A 7,182-nucleotide genomic window follows, 5' to 3' on the forward strand; every position below is an offset into this window, starting at 1 on the left:
ATTATTACAAATGCCTAGAAAGCTAATTTAATTAGAGATAGAAAAAATTAAAAGCTAATTAAATTAATTTATTAATTATAATAACACATATGTTATATATATATATATATATGGTATTTTCCTTAAAAAGCTTGACACATGTCACTTTCCATAAATAACTCTTTTTAATACGAATTATTATTTAATTTTTTTATTTCTCTTATTATTATTAATATTAATTATAATACTACCTTAATATTTATTATTTAAATTATTATTTTCTTTAAATTTTAATTTTAAAAAATTAAGACATTTTGTGATTAAATATAATATTTAAAATTATTTATATTATTTTTTTTATAAATTCATTTATGTAAAAATATTATTTATCATACGTCACCCTTAATAATAATAATAATAATAATAATTCACTATGGCCATTAATTTTAAAAAAATATCATTAATTTGTAATATCATAATCAATTATCATATAATTTAATCAACCTTAAATTATTTCATATTTTTAATAAATATTTTTATTATATTGTTATATTTTGCATTATTTTTATTATGAAATCTTTGTAAAAAAAAATTGAGAGACAAAGTGTAGTTTACATAACAGTTGTAAAGATAAAATATAGATATTTGGCTTATTCATAATTAGTATGTATTATTTTTTATATTAATAATTTAATATTCTTTTTATTTCATTTTCTTAAGATTAATTATTATTATTATCATTATAGTTGCCATTGAATTGAAATGGTCAAGTAAATAAAAAATATTTTACTGTTAAAAAAATTGAATTTGAATTTTTTGCTACCATTTTCAATTAAATAATATTTAGTTAAAAAATTAAATTTTCATTTAAATGGTTTTCATTTATTTGTCTATATATATAGTGTGTCATATGAGATATTTGATACACATCAACCATACTTCTCTTACCAAATATTTTCATTCCACCTAATTAAGTGCTCTCAAATCATTTTTTATTTACTCTATTTTTTATTATTTTTAAATTTAAATTAAATATCTAAATTTTTATGCATAAATTATCTTTCAACTATATTTTTATATAGAAGTAGAATTATAAAAATAGATTATAAATATAATTACATTGAAAATTTAGTTACAAGTAAAGATGATTAAAAAAAAATTAAAGTTACAATATCAAAATTATGGGATCGGTCTTTTGAAAAATAGTATATATTTTTAATATTTATTATATTAATAGAAAATTATGATATTTTAAAATTTTAATTTTTATATCATAAATTTATATAAAAATATAACTATTTTGGTAAATGAATTATTTTATAAAAAATATATTATATAAATAAAAGACTTACACTTTAAAAAATTTAAAGATATAGTTTTTTAAAAAAATAATATAATAAAATGTTATTTTTAATTAATTATATATTTTCATTATTATTAAAATTAAGTAATTTAATTCATTATTAGTAATTTAATATATTTTTTATTATATTAATAACAAAAAATATTATATTTATATATTTTAAAATAACTTTATTTTCTCATTAATTTAATATATTTTTTGTAATTTATAAAAAATATAAATATTAATTTACATAAATAATAAGATAAAATTTAAAAATTTCATGAAATTTAAATTATTTTTTGAATAAAGTAATTTTATTATATTTTAAACAAAGTAATCATGAAAACTTATATATATATATATATATATTCCGTACATTCTACTGTTCCAGTGATCGGTGTCGGTCCGGACAGCTAGAACGTCTGGAAAAATATTTAAACTAAAGTGAGGAACCATAATTAACTCAAATATTAATAAGAAAAATTTAAGAAAAATTTAAGAAATAAAATACAACCAAGTTAAATGAGCCGGTGCCCAAGCGATGGGTAACCTAGTAGGAAATTGCGGTTCTCGCAACTAGGAGTCCTAGACCTAGGGAAAAATTCATAAAATAATTTTTGGGACTCCAGAGAAGGGTCATTGAGGTTTCTATGGCATTAGAATGCCAAGAAAATACTTAGAAAAATTTTTCAATCGGTACAGACAATTTTAGTTTTTTAAGTCAAACGGAAGGCATTTTGGTCATTTTGTCTTCAGAGATGATTTTTGGCCAACTTGTCCAGCTAAGTAAATAATTATTATGACATAAAATGTGAATAAATATTGCTAAAAATTAAATTAGAAATGAGTAGAAAAGAAAAAAAATTTAAAATAAAAATTAGACCTATGACATAAGCCATGATGTCATAAAGTTTAAATTAAAATTTACAATAAATTAAAGTGCCAACCAATGGGAGCTTGACAAACATTTTAAGGGGATAAAAACTTAATAAATAAGGATAAAAAAATAAAAAGAAACCAGATTGTTCTTCCCAAATTCCGGCAGCCATCTTCTCCCTCCACCATTGAAGAACTTCTCTCTTTCTCTCATGCCAAACCTTACCTTTTCATCATAAAACCCTAAACTTTCTTCACTAAAGCTCTTCCTCACACCTTAAACCATCTCTAGGCAGCAATTAGAAGAAGAAATTAAGGAGATTTATAAGCTCAAGTTATCTCCCAAAAGAGGTTAGTGCCAATTCCTTCTAGAAATTTTATGTATATCATATGTGGAGTAGGAATTAAGTGTGAAAATTAAGTGAAATTAAACAAAAGTTGCATGATGAATTTTTACCATTTTTGGCAGCCATGGACTTATGAGAGTTTTGATGATTTTTTTTAGATTAAAAGAGTATATAAGCTGTCCTTTGATATGAAATTAACACTTAGCACCTTATATTGTAAGTTATTGGAAGAATAGAGGAATTGAGAATTTAGGGTTTTGACCAAATTGAGGTTTTAATCCTATAATGGTGTAGGAACATTTTAATGGTCAATTAGTGACCATTTGGTTATTGGTAAACAAGAAATGAAGTGTCTTTAGTGATGGGATTTAGGTTTAGTGTGGCTGCCCTAGGTGACCTACAAAATTGGACATGAGTCCAGCAGGTTTGGGCAGCCATAACTTGAACTGTAAAGGTTCAATTGGTGCAAGGCCAATTAGACATGAAACTAGACACATAATGGCACAACTTTGGTGAAGAAACCATGCCCATAAAACCAAACAAGTGGATCAAAAGCTTGCCCCAATCCGGGTGACCTGCAGTCTATTTCTGCAGAATGATGGCCATAACTCAGTGTAGAATGGTCCAATTGACCTGAAATTTTACCAGCAACAAGTTGAGATATAAACCAACAACTTTTATGAAGAAACCTAACCCAAATTATGACCAGAACCTATCCAACAAGTGAGTTGCAGTCACTGTTTACTGCACTGTAGATATGGTCAGTCCAGAAAAATTCTAATCCGGCCAGTTGTAGTTTTTGGACCATAACTTTAGCTACAAAACTTCAAATGGAGTGATTCAAAAAAGCAAATTCAACTAGACAAAATAAGGAACAACTTTCATGTTGATCATTTTGCCAAATTCCCACTGCAAAAATGACTAATGAAATAAGGTATGAAAACTGAAAATTCTGCTCAATTAACTTTAAGCTTAGAAATGGTATTGGCAATCAATACCAACAAATTTTGAATGCAAAATGTGGTATGTTGAGAGTATTAAAACCAATGTATCTATTTTCTATGCAAAAGTCAACATTTTGGTTGACTAACAAAGTGAATAGTAACACCAAAACTTGAAATTCAAAAATTGTAAAACTCAAAAGTGTAAAATGCCCTAGTATACCTAACAAGATTGGTTTGGATAGCTTGGCATGCCAATAGGGTTCAGTTAGCAGTACTGCACATTGCATTATGCCATTCTGTAATTTCATGACTTTTAGCCATTCTGACATTATGTTAATACTTGGCCTTGTGCCTAATGTTATTACAGCTTATTAGCTATTCTGTTGCACACCGGGAGACACATATGTGACCGATGGTGTGATGGCTCGAGGTACTTGATACCCAATGCCAGTTTACCTGTTTATCCAGTCCAGTCGTCCAATATAGGTTACTTGGGCAACCAAAAATGAAAGTGGATAAATTTAATGAAATAATGAATATAACCAGTACAAAATAAGTACGATTACAAATACTCATCGAAAATTTATTTGCAATGAGACATCAATACATTCACTGCATACTTATTTTCTGTTATTTCTTTTTATTTTATTGTTGGCACCACTAAGCATTATTGCTTAGCGCGTTGCTTTTGCCACGCGTAGGTTCCGAGAATCTTGTTGAGAGCCCAGTAGACCACAGACTGGGTGAGACCTCCTGCAGCTCTGCATAGTGTCTGTGTCACCTCACCATCTTCAATGCATTGGTAGGACACTAGGTTTCATTTTGGTATTTTGTAACTAACTTTTATTTTCTCTTGTGCAATTGAGACTTATATAATATATTTTGATGTTAATGTAAATAGTGAAAATTGTGTTTATGAATGAAAAATTGAGTATTTATTTATTGCTTGTATATGAATACTATGAGAAATGAATGATTGAGAAATGGAAATGTTATTGAAAAATATTGAGATTTTGATGATGAAATGGAGTTTGGGATTGGTTGAAAATTTTGGAAGTGTTTTTCACAGGTTCCAAAAAACTGTTTTCTCCATTTTTAGCCGGTACTTTTCTATAAAATTTTCGAAACCTCAAATAAATTATAATTTCAATAAATGACTTAAATGAATTATATTTCATAAATTTTACTTCATAATTATGAAAAAAAAACAAAAAAAAATAATAAATTATGGAAAAAAATGATTGAATTAAAATAGGGTATTCCGATATACTGCGTGGCATATCTTGCTCGGCTACACTATAGACGGGTAAGGGTGGTCACATTTAGTGGTATCAGAGCACGGTTTAGGCGTTTCTAGGCCTAGATTGAGTCCATACCATGCATTGCATTTGTAAGAGTCGAGGTGACACTAATGCAGATCTGTTTGTCTTTGTTATTTTGATTAGGATATGGACCCCACATCTCAGAGGGCAGTTGAGGAGGAAGTGGAGAGTCATGCTCCACCTACTGATGGCGAGGCGGGGGTAGGGAGAACTGCTCTACCGGCTCAGTGAGCACCTTTCGACCTCAAAGGTCGTGTTCCAGCAAATGGCCGAATTCTTCAAACAAATGGCTAGGGTAATGCCACCACCACCACCACCTCCACAACCGAAATCACACCTAGAAAGATTGAGAAAATTTGGAGCAGTGGACTTCTTTGGCAAGAGAGAAGATGATTACATTGCGGTAGAAAATTGGTTGAAACAGAGCAGTGAGTTTTAAAACAACTCCACTGCACTCCTGAACAAAATCTAGAAGCTGTTTTATCTCTGTTGCAAGATGATGCATATGAATGGTGGGATACGGTGTTCAGTGAAGTACAGCCAGAAGTAATAACTTGGGACTTCTTCCTCTCAGAATTCAAGAAGAAATATGTGGGTAGTGTATACTTGGAAGAGAGAAGAAGAGAGTTCATTAACCTGAGGCAGAGACAGCTGACAGTGGCAGAGTATAAAAAGGAATTTGTCAGATTGAGCCGCTACGGAAGGGAGATAGTCCCTAATGACGCTGAAAGGTGTAAGAGATTTGAAGAGGGATTAAATGACAACATAAAGATTATGATTACTGCCTTGGGAATCACCGACTTCACCAAGTTAGTGGGAGCTGTAATAAAAGTTGAAAAGGTTAGAATAAGTGAGCAGACCAGAAGAGAGAGACAGCAGAAGAGGGCCCGGGTCAGTCTAGTTCATCTCCTGCACCTGGAAAGAAGTTCAAAGGTCCACCTGCATAGAGTTCAGGTCAACCACAAGGTCAGGGTCAGTCTCAGGGGCCCAGGCCACAGTTCACCCCTAGGAGAGGTCAGTTCACACCATCAGTGGGCAGCTCTCCAGGGACGGGGTTTAGGGGACCAGTCCCAGCATCTTCTGCATGTCCACATTGTCTGAAATGGCATAAGGGGGAGTGTTGGAGAGTGACTGGTGCCTGCTTAAGGTGTGGGTCGACAGAGCATCAGCTGAGGAACTGTCCACGCAGAACTACTACAGCTGCTCTAACACAAGTAGACAGACCTGCTCCTGCACCACAAAGGGGTAGGAAATCTGGCAAATCTGAGGCAGTGGGACCATCACAGAGGCCTGCATCTGAGCCAGCAGAGAGGCACGAGGCGGACCACTGCGAGCCTATGCCATGAGAGCTCGGGAGGAGCAAGATGCCGGGCGTTATCGAGTGCGTTCTCCTCTACAATACATCTGTGCATGCATTGGTGGATCCAGGATCCACTCATTCATACATCTACATCAACCTACCCGTAGAAAGGGGGATACTAGTAGGGGAAAGTGACCAAGACATTCTGGTCACTAATCCATTGGGCCACAGGGTAGTGGTGAACAAAGTTTACAAGGGTTGCCCGTTAAGGATTCAAGGGTATGAATTCTTGGTAGACCTGATTGAGTTGCCTTTCCATGAGTTTGACGTGATTTTGGGAATGGACTGGTTGTCACGTCATCAGGCAATGGTTGATTGTAAACTGAAGATGATTTCTTTGAAACCTTCTGAGGGTAATGAGATTATAGTTATGGGGGAAAGGACAGATTTCTTGTCCAATGTCATCTCAGCCACACTTGCAAGAAAACTGATGAGAAAAGGTTGTGAAGCCTACCTAGCACATGTGGTGGATACTAGGCAGGCTAAGCCAGATCTGTGTGACATACCCACAGTAAAAGACTTCCAGATGTGTTCCCTGAAGAATTGCCTGGTTTGCCACTAGAAAGGGAAGTTGAATTTGCTATTGATATACTGCCGGGTACAGCACCAATCTCTATTGCTCCTTATAGGATGGCGCCCACAGAATTGAAGGAACTGAAAATCCAGTTACAGGAGTTGCTGGATAAGGGGTTCATACGCCCCAGTGTGTCACCATGGGGAGCTCTAGTGCTGTTTGTGAAAAAGAAGGATGGGACTTTGAGGTTATGCATTGATTATCGGCAGTTGAATAAAGTAAGTGTGAAGAATAAGTATCCATTACCTAGAATTGATGATCTATTTGATCAGTTGAAGGGAGCAGGAGTATTTTCCAAAATTGATCTCAGATCAGGGTATCATCAGTTGAGAGTGAAAGATGCAGATGTGCCAAAGACTGTATTTAGGACTCGGTATGGGCATTATGAGTTTTTGGTGATGCCCTTTGGCCTAACAAATGCACCAGCAGCATTCA

This window comes from Hevea brasiliensis, chromosome 5, assembly GCF_030052815.1.
Source record: "Hevea brasiliensis isolate MT/VB/25A 57/8 chromosome 5, ASM3005281v1, whole genome shotgun sequence".
Taxonomy (NCBI): Eukaryota; Viridiplantae; Streptophyta; class Magnoliopsida; order Malpighiales; family Euphorbiaceae; genus Hevea; species Hevea brasiliensis.